Here is a 15,232-nt window from a genome sequence, read left to right as displayed (position 1 = left end):
TGAGTTCAAGCCTCAGTACTGCCAAAAAAAAAAAAAAGAGAGCAAAAGACCATGATTTATACAATTCTGGTTGTACTTCCAACCTTCAATGCCTACTACACAATTAATGGTTAATAAGGAATAATAATGATGGCAATTGACAGATACCATACTGACACTGCCTAAAAAGTTATGTTTATTAACCCTTTATGAAAATCCTATGAAGTAGGTACTATTAATATTCTTATTTTAATGTTAATTTAATTTAATTTAATTTATTTTGAGATAGGGTCTCACTATGTAGCCAAGCCTAGCCTAGATCTTGTGGTCCTCCTGACTCAGTCTCCCAACTACGGGGATTATAGGTGTGCACCACCACATCCAGTTTAATATTCTTCTTTTAAAAGTATAAAAAAGAAAGAAAGAAGGAAGGAAGGAAAGAAGGAACTGGGTTGGAGAAATTAGGTAGACATGGCATAGAGACAAAGCTGGGCATTGGTCCTCTGTCTGTGTTGCTGACTGATCTCCAGGATGGTTGAGGGACATTGGATAATGTTGACTTGTCAGGAGAGAATGTTTCTGGTTCTCTTTTATATAGACAGTCATGCACTATTTATATAACTGTGCAGCCAAAGTCTTTTCAGATATGGCACTAAGACTAACTTGGACATTCTCCAGAAGATGTTCTAACTTTATTTATATAGTGCAGTCATTGTTGATATTCTCTTAAAAAAGCACACATTTTGTAACATTTCTTGATTATTTTGGAGAGGAAATAGTTTTTCAGACAGATTATGGTCCCATTAGCTGAACACATTATAGTTGTGCATTCTTAAGTAAAATTTAACTTCTTATTATTTATATGAATGACTAAAAGATACTGTGATAGTTAATATTTCATTCAATCCACTTCTAAAACAACAATAACAAAAAAGTATGTTCTGAAAATCAGGTGTTAAATACAATTATTTTGTAAATAATTGTATAATTTTTGCTTTAAAATTCTCCTTAGGTATCTTGCCTTCTTTTGAAATGGATTGAAGTGTCTTATTGATTAAATCACAGCCTGGGATAAAAAAATTTACTGAAGAATAGGACATAGTTCAGTAGAAAAGCTCAATGTCCAGAGGCTTTTAAAAATTATGTAGACAATGAGGCTCCGAGGTTTTTAGCAACTAAAGCAAAAGGGAAAATCTATTGAGCCATTTGATTTCAATTTTCAATGACAGAAAGTACACTGAAAAATTAGTAAAAATGATCATTTTCTTCCCTTGGCTTAAATGTCTCCTCTGGAGACAAGGTACTCTCTTAATTCCCTTCTTGCTCTGTAATTTATAATCTTCTAGTACAATATTACAGAAGTAAAATGAAAAGGCATTTCTTATTTTATCAATCTATGAAGGCACCGAAAAGGGAAGAGTGTAGCTATTTACTTGGAAAAATTATATGCCAGCGTTTTGAGTTTCAGTGGTCTCTATTAATACAGAATCAAACAGTCGCAACTAATGGTGGTTTTAATAAATTCAAACAAAGTTTTTATTACAGCTGGGAATATGTTGAAACTAACACTTTATGATATTTTAAAACACCATTAAATTGGTTGCATATTCTCTCTATAGAAATATTTCTTGATTCAACTGTTATTCATGGCAAATCTTCAAATTTTCTGTATGTTTAGGTTTTTTTCTGTTTTATTTTTAATCTGGACTTTCACTGTTTTTTTAAGCAGTAAAACAAAATGTGACAATGTTGAATCAAACTTTTCCTTCGCTTGCTCTCCTGATCCCTTTCTCTCAAAAATTTCTGGCTTCAACAACTCTTCAACAAGCATTTTTTTAATATCTGCTGTGGGCGAGGTCCTGAACCTAGCTTGGGAGATGGCTTCCTGCTCTAGATACTTAACTGTCACCAAAGACAACACAAACAAAAACAAATCCCACACATATAACAAATCCCACACATCTATTTTCTACTTAATCACTCATTAATAGTTGATATTTCTACTTTCTAAATGAAGAAATTGAGCAGAGAGAAGTTGGTGATTTCCTCAAGTTACAGGACTTATAAGTGGCACTGTGGACGATGGGAGCCCCAGCCCTTGACACAGACTAACAAAGATGATTCTCCTTTGTCCCCTCCACACATGACCTATGACGGGAGGCTAAAAGTCGGAGTCACACCTCCACTCTCAGCCTCATAAATGACAATGCTGTCTCTATCACTCACTATTAGCAAGTTCATAATTGTTTTTAATTTTGCTCCTTGTTACTAATATATCTTTCATCTCTACTTAGCTTCAGTGTATTGGAAGAACAACAAGTTATCTTTCCTTAGTAAGTGTTTTTCATAGGTAGAAAATGAACTTCAAGTATCTCTCCATCCATTGAAGTCATTCTTTCAGATTGTTTTGGCTCATATTTTCAGTTGTCTCTTTGAGGAAGGTTAATTATTTCTTGTTAAAACAAAAACAAAAGATGTTTATCTAAATCTAAGTCTGATGTGGTGTCAAGTAGAAAACATATCTGTTGTAAATTTTCTAATTATGTGTGTTGGTATTTGGAGGAAATTTGCTATATAGTTCACTGGTAAATTATTACTGGTAATATTCATGCTTATTTATGACCTGATTATTACAGTGTCATGGAAAGTCAGTAGATGTAGATGATGCAAAAATGAACATTTGTTTAATCTATATTCTTTTGCATAATAATTTATACAATTATTTTCAGAATATACTTTATCTTTCTGATTTATTTTATCTTCTAGAAGAGCAACCTAATATGGAAGGTGATAATATTTTTACACATACATTTAAAAACTCAAACATCTGGTTTATTACATTTATAGTGGTGGTTAGGTAAGGTGAAACAAAAACCTTTCGAGAGATCTGAACACTTTCAAGAAAGAATATTTTTAATGAGTTTTGCAAACAAGCCAATCTTCCTGCTAGTCTGTCAATTAATAGGCAGTTAATAACTCTGACTGGAAATATTGAATTTTTAAATATAGCAAGTTGAGTAGAGCTCTGTAAAAGATGAGAGCTACTCAGCTTGCCATTCTTTGAGACTTAAGAACTAAGTTGCTTAGTAAGTACAACTCTTGGGTGGGGAGAGACATCCTTGTGCAGAATTGAACCTGAAAAACAATATAGGATTTGCTTTTTTTCTTATTCTTAAACTCAATATAACAAAGTTAGAGAGCAGATCAGAATCATAATGATATCCCTACAATTGCTATGAGAGAGTGTTGCTAAAAGAAGGAAGAAGATACCAGATTGGAAACAGTGATAGAAGAAAAATCATAGAGAATGCCAAGAATGGAATGCAGAAACCTAATTGTAAGGCCTGCTGCCGGGAGCAAGCCCAGCATGCACAGAAAGTAACTTAGGTCTGAGGTCCTCTGGAATAAATCTTTGGTGATAACAACACAGTCCACAACAGGGATACTTTTATATTTATTTTATTTTCCATTATTGCCAGAGGCCTCAAATCCCACATAGTCAAAATCTCCATTCACTGCTGCCTGCTGGGCATTTAACAAGGGCTCTTGTAACAGGACCCAGAACAAGTACAAACATGAATAAAAAGAGCAGGGGCCAGCCAGGCACCACAGGCTGTGAGGTAGCCAAGAGGAGGCATTGGAGAGAAACAGGAAAAGCAGACAATGACCCTTAGTGCCTCAAGGCATGGCTTCAAAAGGTGTCAACACCAATTAAATTGTAAAAGCTCTGTCAGCTTCTGAAAAGTCATCCAGACAGGGACAAGACAGTACATAATCAAAGGACTGGGATGTGATTCTGTGTGGTCCGTGCTGGACCCAGTCTACCCATGCATGCCTGGCAATTTGCGATCCATATGTGAGCCTTCAAGACAACCCTGTCCTTAAACATGTAAATACTCTTGGTTTACCGCTGGCAGATCTTGGAAACCTTTACTGGCAGGCACCTACTGGGGTCTCTCATGGCATCCTGCCTAAAAATAGCTCAGTAACTAAAACATGTCCAATTGATTGTGCTCATGGATAAGCTAAATAATCGTTGTCTAATCTCTTGGCTTGAGCTAAACAGTGACATATAACCTATCTGCCACAGATAATATTGTAGAGAGCTTTCTTTGTGGGTGAAAGACTGTGGGATCTACCTTTTTTGGCAGTAGGACATTCTGATAACAATAAATTTTCGGGGGGTTTGTTTTAAATACTTATAGTACCTATAAAGCGATAACTTTACATTTCTTCTTTGGCCTTGAAGAGTGTAAATGTGTCTTTAAAGAAAGGGACCTTAGTCTCAATTCATAAAATAATCTCTCTCTTTCTCTCTTTCCCCCTCACTTCTTCCCTCCCTGTCTCTTTTGCCTAAGGGTAACTATGATAGGTATGACCAATTTATTGGATGGTTTTCAAACTGACAGCAGAGTTGCGAAGAAGAAATGCATCTTATAGCTAGGAAGGGAAAGATAGGGGGAGCTGTCAAACTATCTCTCACATTTTTTTTTGTAGCTAAGTTATTTTCATGGTCTCCAGAAATTTCACTCACCAGATCAAGTAAAATGCCTGCAGTTTGGGATGGATTCATGCTGAAAGTAGTTTCTAATGACATTGAAGTTCCAACCACAGACATTTAACAATTGCTTTGAAAATAGTACTCTTTACCTACTTATTTTGAGAGGAAGACTGCTTAATAAAAGGATTTTAGAACATGATTGTTTTGGTTTTTTTTAAATTAAATGATTTGAATGCTCCTTAAGTGTTATATTAAAGGGAAGATTAACTAAATATAAAGAAATGTACTATGTTGAGTAGTAGCAACTTAAAATTTGTTAGATTATCTTTTAGATAATTGCTTTTAAAATATAACAGCTCCTCTGAAATAAGGTCAATAATCAGAGGAAGTGAGGAAATTGGGTGATATATTAAGGTTTTAGTGTTGATACTGAGTTAGAAAAGATGAGCTAAGTTGTGCTGCAGTAACAAAGAAAGAAATATCAGTGGTTTAAGACAGAAATGATTTCACACTTGTGTCATTCTTCTGTGGTCCTGAGGAATTCTGGTGTGGAGAGGCTGTGTCCTGCTCTGCAGTACTCCATGTTGTATTGTATACAACAGTGATTTTCAGGCTTTGCCTTGTACTGAGTGGTTCCATTTTGTAAAACAGCTGCTCTGCTTGATTGGAAATGCTAACACCAAATGATTCTACATCTTGTTTGTGTAAATTAACAACCACCATCTGTCCAGCATACACCAAGAGGCACAGAGTGATACATAACTTATTTATGCAAATAAAATGTTACCATCTATGAACTTATCAAATTAAACCAGAAACACATGGAAACATGGGTATATAAAAACAATATAAGAAAAGACAAACCAATAAATGATACAATTCCCCTCATACAAAAGGAAGGGCACGTGACACTGGGGTATGGTGGTGGCACCCACCAATCCATCATCAGGCCATCTAGTACTAGACTCACTAGACATCCACAGGCAACAAACTTCTAACTCTGTCCCGGGGGCATCAGCTCTGTATAGTGCCCCTGCTTGACCAACCCACTTAAATTGCAGTCAATCAGTCTGTACCAAGCTCTGTGCTTTGAAACCCTAGGCCACAACAACACTTACTGTGCTCCTGATGTTAATATCTAGCCACCTGTACCTTATCTTTTTGCAACTGTACCAGCTTTCTAATCTTGCATTCAGTAAACCCCTTTGAATCCTGCTGCTTCCTTAACCCTTTCTTTGCTACTCTATAACATAATTTATAGATATGTATACATATATATGCTATGTGCAGTTTAATGTGTGATCTCAGAGTTAATATTAGTAATTAAGATTAGAATGAAAGAACCTTTGATTGTCAGTGATCCGGGCTGTCAAGTGAAATCAGTAGTACTTGGTGAATTAAAGCTAACTAATTGATGTAGCTTGTGAATTTGTTGTTATTTGATAAATCCTGACACTGTGGAAAGATGTAAGCATGTCCATCTATGTTTCTGTCCTAGCTCGATCATGATATCTGCATAGATGTGTTCTTCCACCTGATTGCCCAGCATGGTACCACTTCTTCATTACGTGTGCTTCTCAAATTGCCATTGCATATTAACAGGTGAGAGAGAGAGTCAGTTATCTGCAATTAAATGCCTCCATTCAGACATACCACACATTATTTCTGCTCGAGTTTATTTGTTCAAAGCAAGTCACAGGACTACATCTAACTTTTAGAGATTAATATGATTATCTTGTGAACCTGGAAAGAGAAAGTGTTAACAAACAATCATAAAGTTCACAGTAAATCACTCTTCTGATGAACAAACGTTTTTCCCTTTCTTCTTCCTAAATGCTACAGTGAAATGAAAGTCTCTTCCAAACTCTTCAGCCAGCACAAAGTCCATGGTGCCTAGAAGTCAGGTAAGAATGTGGTTTATCTTAGTATAACTTAAAAAGAAAAGTTATTTCTTCCCCTCACAGTCAAGATTCCATGAAGGACCAGGAAGGATTATGGAACTCAGTGTCACAGAGGAATAGTTAAGTTATTTAGATCTGCCACGCCACTATTGAGAGATCCCCCTTGCTGGGGGGGGGGGCGGTCAGGATGTTCCTTAGTGAAGCTTCTGTTCTCTGGGAGGAGTCTCTCTTTGGTGTTCCTGTTGACTCCTGGCTCCACACTCTGGAAGATTCAATTCATCCTTTATGCTTCTTTGTCACATTTGTAATGGGCAGTGAGAAAAAAATCTTTCTTGAAGATTAAAGTTTCCTTATTTTGTTGCTTGCCTGAGAAAGGTTTGATACCATACAGGTGCTTGTATGTCACAAGTAGCCAGTGTGCAGTGTCTTTGCAACCAGTCACACAGGCTTCCTCTGGCAGGGAATTCTTTCAAAAGATTTGTGGGCTTCTTATTTATTTCATTCTGCTTAGCTCCACGGACAAATTCCATGCCCACATGGTTTTTTTTTGTTTGTTTGTTTGTTCTTGTTGTCCCAAGACTGGTCTCTCTCTCTCTCTCTCTCTGTCTTTCTCTTCATATTTGCTTATCCATTCTCTCTCTCTCTGTATTCATATTTTCTTATCCATTAAGTCTATTGAGGTTTGGTGGGAGAACCATTACCTTAGTTATTTTTGGTCAGATGAAATGGTGGATGAGACGTACTACCTTTAATAAGTTTTTTATTCTGAGACATGTTAATCCATTCCCAAGTTTTAACATGAGACTTTATCCATACTGTTGATTTGATCCTTGCCTTAAGACTTAGATTTCAAGTTCTTGTTTTTCCAGGCTCAGTTTTATCTTTTACTCTTTTGTAGCTGAGATGCAGTTGTGTTTTCTATACCACGTGGTTTTCAATTGCATGGTTTTTATTCCTGATTGTAAACCAGTCTTCTTCTTCTCTTATGATATCTTGCCAAAGTGTAGCCCAAACCAATTAACATGCACTCTAATTTTTCTAGAGCAACAAGCTTATTTTGTATAGATACGTCCTATAAAATTTCCCTGGTGATAACATTACCAGATGGTTTGCCACTGAATATGACTGGCTATCATTTTATAGTATCTTAGTGAGTAACTATCCACAACCCCCATCCCTTGTAGGATCAACTGCTAAACTCATGCTCCATATTTTAGAGTTTTTCTCATGGTAGCACCCAGTCCTAGTATAAGTAACTGTTTTAATTAGCATGGATTAGGTTAGGCTGTACAAACAATTCACAATTTCAGTAGCTTACAAAAAAGGATGCATTTCTCTTTCATGCAAAGTCCACTATGAGCGTGGAGAGCACTCAAGGAAGCTGAGCTGCCTGTCCTGTGTTGCCTCAGTGTGGTTCCGATTAACACATGGTCTTCTAGTAGCCATTGTAGAAAAAATTGGGTACAGAATTGAGCACCAGCAATTAACATACTCCTTCTTAGAAGTGATAGCTATCAATTTTTGCTGTGCTCAACTTCTACAAGGGCAGAGATATAAATTCTTAAATGCCAGAAGGACAAAGGAAGTGGTTATGAGAGAACAGAGCTCATGTCTACCAAACACCCTGACTGTGACTGGAGGAATGGGAACACCATTTAAAGTAGTAGTTCTGAGCCCCATGCTACTATCAGTACATTATTTCTACTTTTTAATCTCTATTATCTAGTTAGATGTGGTGGTGCACATCCGTAAGCCTAGCACTTGGAGTTTGAAACAGGAGAATTGCCAGTTTAAGCCAACCTTGGCTACAAAGAAATTTAAATAAAAAGGCTAAACAAAATAACAAAAACAACAAAAATTACTATTATCATCCTAGCTGACAAACACTTTATACTTATTAACTCAAAAGTACTTAAAAGCTTTTTCTATAACTTTTGGGAGTGGCTTCTGACTACTTACCCAGACTCCAACTGGGTTTGGAATTTTTAAAATGAGACCTATGTTAATTATTTAGTATTATTCAAAGATAAGTACCTCCAGTGGTTTAAATGGTGGGAGATCATTCTGAACCAGAGTGGGTCCTAAATTCAGTGACATATGTGCTTACAAGAAAAAAAGAAGGAAAGAAGACAGAGAGAAGAAGGCAGGAGGCAGACAGATGAATGGACACAAAGAAAGCCACCAAAAGCTGGGGACCCTTGAAGAAATCTGGCTTCTAAACTTGATTTTAGACTTCTGGCCTCTAGAACTGTAAATGAATAAGTTATGTGGTTTTAAACCACCAGGCTTATGGTAATTTGTTACTGTAGCCTCAGGAAACTAATACAGTAGCAATGTGAGCTTTAGTCTTTGCAGAATAAAGAACACAAGGAATATGCACTATTGAATATTAACTTTACTCCATTTAAAGAACAGTGGAATGAGTGTAGATCCTTGTTTTAAATTTGGATGGTCTATGTTCTTATTTTAACATTTTAAAGTGGTTAAATATTTTAAGCATTTGAAAAAAATCAGTTTCCTCATCTTTATAAAAGGGAAATTATAATAAACTCTTTCCTGCATACCTGAAAGATTGCTATATGAATCAAATGAGGTTATTGATGTGCTGTGTCTTGAGATAAATAATTAAACAGATGAAGGAAGATTTAATTATGGTGACAGTGAACAAAAAAAATCAACAGAGAAAAATAAACCCTTCACCATATGTTCTAATTTTTAAACATTTTCCATTTAAAATGGACTTTACTTAGTGAGGTTCTTAGGTTTGCAGCAAAAAGATAAAAGGGCCTAAACATTGGGCAATCAAAATGCAATCCTGCTTACCAGGAAGATGACTTTATTTCCAGGACTTCCCTTTTGTCACTAAAGAGGATGAACTCCTCCATTCTCATTTTACTTCCCAGACATTGCTCTATTTTATAGATAAGTCAGAGAGGACATCATGAATATCATAGTCAACCAAGAATAAACTTTGTCATTCAATTTAGAGTTAACAGTGGCATCATATGTGTGTGTGTGTATGTGTGTGTCTATGTATCTCTCTCCCAGCCTTACTGCCTTTTTGCTGCTGTATGTAAAAGAAAACTTGAAAATCAGTAAGGGTAAGATATAAATTCTGAGGGTAGAATTTGCCCCCTGGTCAGTTTCTCCTTGGTTGCTGGTTGCTAAAACATATGGCTGTAGTAGGTGCTGGATATTCAGTCTATGGTCTGATTAACTTGGATCATGAATACATGTGCCCTTTGGACAAAGACTTTACTGATCTTATTACAGGGGTCTTGTGCCAGCCCAGAAAAGCTACTTCTGCCCTATCTGTCTAGTCCTCGTGGACTGTGCATGCACTCTTTTAGTGGAATCTTTCTCTCTGGGAACTTGGTATTAAACCTTTGTACCCTTGTCTCTTTATTTGACTCTCTCATAAAAATGCTAAAGAAGATTGACATGCTGGACACTGAAGTCTAAATTTTACAGGGACTCTTGGTGCCTTTAAAAAGACAGAGGCAATGGGAATGTTGGGAGGTTTTTTTGACATTGCACATTATAAACTGTGGTGAGATTTAAAAAGTCAATGTTATAAACTTTAGTTAAACAGGACTGAAGACATAATTTGAATTCAGGGAACTTGAGGAAACTAAAAGAGAGATTGCCATTGTAAGATGCCAGATACTCACGTCAACTGGGACAAAATTATAGTAACCTGCCAGACGTTAATCAGTTAGATTTCTCATTGTCAAGAACTCATCTGCCTGAGTACCTCTGCAGCATTCTGCTGCTGGGGGTGCCATTGTGTCTCACATTCCTGTGCTCAGAAGCCCAGTGGAAGCTATGGACCCCTCTTACCAGGCTGTTCAGCTTTGCTGAAGCTCTCTACTCCTGTATGGATCTAACCCATCTCCCCACTTATCCTCCTCTCTCCCCAAATCTTCTGGAATTCCAGCTCCTTGGTTAATAAACTCATCTGTCTCCTTTCTGAATATTGCCTTCAATAATTTAACTGAAACCTGGCGGCCTCCTAAGCATCCTCTTTCCTAGAAACTATGTCAAGGACAGGTTATTTCATGCCTCATTATTTCAAGGTTAGGAGGTAGAATAGATTGGACTTTGGTTTCTAATTTGTTTCATGGCAATCACCCTCCCTTTTAAAAAACCCAGGTCTTAGAAGCTCATAACATTCCTCACTACCCTCTCTTCTCATTGCTTTCATCTACATGTATCGAGATGACTTCAGTTTCTCTCTGTCTTAATTTCTGTTCTGCTTCTACATTTCCAAGAATTTCAGTCTCTATGTTCAGAAATCCATCCAACTGATTTTTAAGTTCCTTAATATTACTTTCTCAATTATTTTTCCCTCCTACTCACTTTAGTTCCTAATGTTTACAACCAATCTTTGAGCCTTGTCATCAGTAGTCACTACTCTCCCTCCAAAGCTTCTGATTTCAAGCATGCCATTCTTTAACCACTAACTCCTTTGCAAGACAATTAAACAGGCAAGCAAAATCTATGGGATTTTTTGGATGCAGTTCCTGGATACCAAGTCAGGACCAAACTCAAAAATGATCATTGATATTTAATCATAAGGGTGACTATTCTTATTTCTCGCCATCTTTCCTATGGAAATCTTTTGCCAAGAAAGTTTTAAATTGACATTTGGTCAAGGAAAAGTATTTTCTCGTTTCTGTGTTTAGTATTTTTTCCCTTCTTCTTCCCTCCCAGCTACCCCATTGACTTGGAGGGAAGTGAAGAATGCCTGAGGAATACTATGAGAACATTCTCTTTATGAACCCATCCTCATGTATTGCATTTGTTTTTCTCTTCTGACCTTTTGTGATATTTTCATAGGAAATATAATAGCAATACTCTATGCATAACACTACAGAAACTAGAGCTTTCGTTGTGGTGATTTCTGCTTAAGAAGAAGCTGGTGTCACATAATGGTAGATTCTTCTTTGAAAATAATAGTACTTCTTATACTGAGGACTGCTAAGGAATAACAATGTATAATAAAGGAAGTCTCATTGTTTCCACAGTCAAAGATAGTACAGATTTTAAATGTTAAAAACTCAGGACTTTCATATTCATTTTAAATTTTGAAAATTGATTTTTCATATCACTACCTGCCCAGGAATAGGGTAATAACATTTAAAGTTCTGAGAGGAAGAAAAATTGAAATGGATTCATTGTTTGTTGCTCTACTTCCAGTTGTCACGTTCTGTTCCTTTCTCCCTCCTACCAGTTTTTATTTTTACCTTATCTGTGTTGCATTTTAATATGCATAGCAGCCCAGTCAAAGATCAAATTAACATAATACAAATGTAAAGAAAATGCCATAGCCTGGTTTGTTTCAAACAAGTTATGAATATGGTGTGCTGTTGCTTAGACTGCTGCACTTGCACCAATGCTTGTGTGGTTTCCACTGACAGAGCTTATATTTTTAGGAGTTTTCTAGCATAAATATAAATGTAAGGAAGTTTTTTCATAAAGTAAAACTCAATCCACAAAAATTTTATGAAATAAAATGCTTACTGACTCTCACCTACCAAGTTATGCTCTCTTCACTGTTAACCATGTGACTAGATCCAGAAGACATAACATCTGTCAGAGCAACTTGATAAAGTCCATTGACTTCTCAGGATTATTTTGTCCTCTGTTTTCTGGTTTGTGCTTGCTTTCAGGGAGTTCATTCAGTTGCAAGTGATAATAAACCAATCCAAACACTTGTTAACGAAAAGGTAATTTAAGTTGAAAAAAATGCAAAGATAGATTTGGACATGGGTAGACCCAGATCTCAAGCTACATAATTAACTATCTTTTCGTTTTTTTTAAAAAAATTCATCTCCCTTGAATTACTGTCTTTACCCATTATTAATCCCCTCTTTGGTTTTATTCATGGTTCTTTTTTTGTGGTGACTGCAAACAGTTTAAAAGTTCTAGGCTTGTCCCATTTGAAGTTTGGTAGTCCAATTAGAATGTTTGATTACTTTTACAAGTAGTTAATAGAAGTTTTAGAATTAATTCTGATTCATAAGACCATAACCACATGCATATCTATCAATCAACTGTGACCAGGAAACAGAATATTTTCATTAGTCAGGCCGGGGTTGTAGGCCCATTTCTGGAGCCAGAACACTGGGTTTAAATTTTTGAATCACATGGAAAGACTAGAAGATAGACATTTCCCAAAGGCAAACTGGAATGCAATTATTAAAAGTGAGAGGTTAGGCACAGAGAACACTCTGTACTGTGGAACTTCTCTGTGGGCAGCAATGGAGCAGTTAGTTTCATAGCTGTCCATCCTTAATGATGCTGAGAATGTTTTATTCATCGAGTCCCCTTCCCTGAGTTCTGAATATTTTTGGACACTCCATATTGTTTAATACAAGTTTTCCCATCAAATAACAATCAATTATATTTTTTAAATGGTTATCTCCCACTTAAGTGGAAACATAATAAAAAATAAGAGCAAACTATTCAGATTGGTTGAGGTTTTATTGGAGAGAAGAAATTGTGGCATTTGTTGACTGAGTGAAGGCTAAAACAGAATGTTTTTTGAGAAACTTTGAACCACTTTGACCACTTTTTCTTCCCACTTTCAAATCCTCAAGAATGTTGTGTAGACAGTGTTTCTCTTCAAACGCCTAATAAAAAAAGGGAATAAGAAGGAGAGGTAGGGAATTTTAAATAGATTTTTGAACTGTTGCCTGGTTTTTATCACACTCACACTCTGATATTCATTAAATCACTGTGATGTCTTTTCATTGTATGTAAGATACTGCTTATTTTAATGACTACAGAAAACAGGTTTGGTTTTAAGGCCAGATAATATTTTTGAATTACTTAAGTAGAATCTTGTGTCTTCTTTGAAAACAATTAAAAGATTTCCTCAGTTCAGCCATTGGCTATTTATATGTATATATAACTCATGGTTTAGGGTTAAAAAGAGACCTAGAAATAACACATTGAAGTGAAAATATCTTCAGGTATATCATCAGATCCTTCCATGCACAAGAACAATTTAATTATTCTACATTAAGTATACATTTTCAATGTATAATGACTGATTTCATAAACTTTATGTTGATTGTCCTAGGATATTTGTTGTGCAAATATTCTAGGACACAAAGACTTCTGAGCAGGTTAGTGGAACAGACAGCCCTTGGAGGAGCAATTGAAGACAGTGCTAAAGACAAGTGAGGCAGGCAGGGCCAGGACCTCGGATGGCTTCATTGGCCAAACTTCAACCCATTATTTTTTTTCTTACAAAAATCAGTAAGAGGAGTGTGTTGACATAAATCTCTGGATTATACAATCACATCCTGTCACTTTCTTCTCAAGCCTTTTTGTTACTTTCTTCTTTGAACAAAAATAAAATCTTATCCCCTTAGCTCAATGTGAACATTTTGAATCCTCAGGCATGGTAGGCTCCCCAAGTCACTGACCCTGCAACAACTCTGTAATTGTATTGCGCTCTTCCCTGTGCCTAGAATTCCGCCCCCCCGTTCTATCTATCAGACCCATACCCATTTTTAAAGAGAACTCAAATGCCTCCTTCTCTGGAAAGTTTGTGGTAATTCCCACTGCTTCTTCATCTCACCCCCAGAGGAATGAATATGTTCTTCTAAACACGTAGTTCTTCTAAAACACTTTATTTTTTTAATCTTCCTCGAGGCACTTCTCACTTTCTGTCTCAAAGTACGAGTATACATATGCATACACACATACACACATACAACTGTACATCTGTAACACATAACATATAGGTGTGTGGGCACATAAATATGTTTGTATGTATTTGCATCTTGTTACCAAATTTTAAGATACCAGACAGCACGAATTATTTGCATACTTTATCAATTCTCCTTTCAAGGTATCTTACACAATCCTTGTACTTGGTGCTTAGTGGAGAGAGTCGGGGCATACTGTATCACAGAGAGAGAGAGAGAGACAGAGAAAGAGAGAGAGAGAGAGAGAGAGAAAGAGAGAGAGAGAGAGAGATGCTCTATAAACAGATTTTCCAGGGAGTCTACCAAGTCGAAAGAAACAGTTCAGTTTTTTTCAGAATGACATGTGAAATCAATCAATTAGCAAGGGAATTTTCAAGTTGTTCTAAAGTACTGATCAAAACAGAAAAATGGGCCTTATAAACCAGTTTTCAAATTTCAGATCCTTCATCACTTGCTTTAAGAAAAGTTCTTGACCAGGCATGGTGGTAGATACCTATAATCACAGATACTTGGGAAATATAGGTAGGAGGATTGGTTCCAAGCCAGTGTGGACAAAGTCGGCCCAAGACCCAATCTGAAAAACAAAACTTATGCAGACACACATACACATGAAAAAAAGAAAACCAAGAAAGTTCTTTCTTATTTGATTAAATGGGGTGGGGAGAATTATACAGCAGGTCTAATGATTTTCAGTAAACGTTACCTCACCTTTGAAAAGCATGATGGAGCGCACGTGGATGAATTTGTGAAAATTGGTCTACCCAAGTGTCTATACTTCTCAAATTTTATTACACAGTGCCCATATTTTTGAAGTTCATTATATATTTTATCTTTTGAGCTTATAGGTATATTTCAATCTCTCCACTGCTGCCAGAATTTAAAAAAAAAAAAAGCTTTGGCAGTAACACTCAACGGAAAATCCTTTCTTGGATATGCTGGGACACAGCACACATGGGGCATGTGTGAGTTTAAGACAGGTTTAGTGGGCTGCTCAGCAGCAGAGAGATTAAGAAGTTAAACTCAGTAGTTTCATAGACGCTGACGTCATTCAACTTCTGGTAAAAAGAATCACATATGTTAAAAGTTTGGTCCACTTTTTACCATGAGTGGTAATTTAGACACTTCAAGTT

At 36.3% G+C, this 15,232-nt stretch overlaps 1 long non-coding RNA gene across 1 annotated transcript in view; it reads left to right on the top strand.

Moving 5' to 3' along the window:
* LOC141414123 (uncharacterized) overlaps nucleotides 1-15,232 on the top strand; it is a 36,959-nt gene that overhangs the window by 9,475 nt on the left and 12,252 nt on the right. Inside the window, exons 3-4 of the long non-coding RNA XR_012439212.1 lie at nucleotides 5,979-6,082; nucleotides 6,323-6,384. This is a non-coding gene — a long non-coding RNA (uncharacterized lncRNA). The remainder of the gene's footprint in view (nucleotides 1-5,978; nucleotides 6,083-6,322; nucleotides 6,385-15,232) is intronic.

The sequence above is a fragment of the Castor canadensis genome, chromosome 11 (genome assembly GCF_047511655.1).
Source record: "Castor canadensis chromosome 11, mCasCan1.hap1v2, whole genome shotgun sequence".
Taxonomy (NCBI): domain Eukaryota; kingdom Metazoa; phylum Chordata; class Mammalia; order Rodentia; family Castoridae; genus Castor; species Castor canadensis.
Note: the sequence above shows the minus strand (reverse complement) of the source record. Positions and strands in the feature narration are given on the sequence as shown.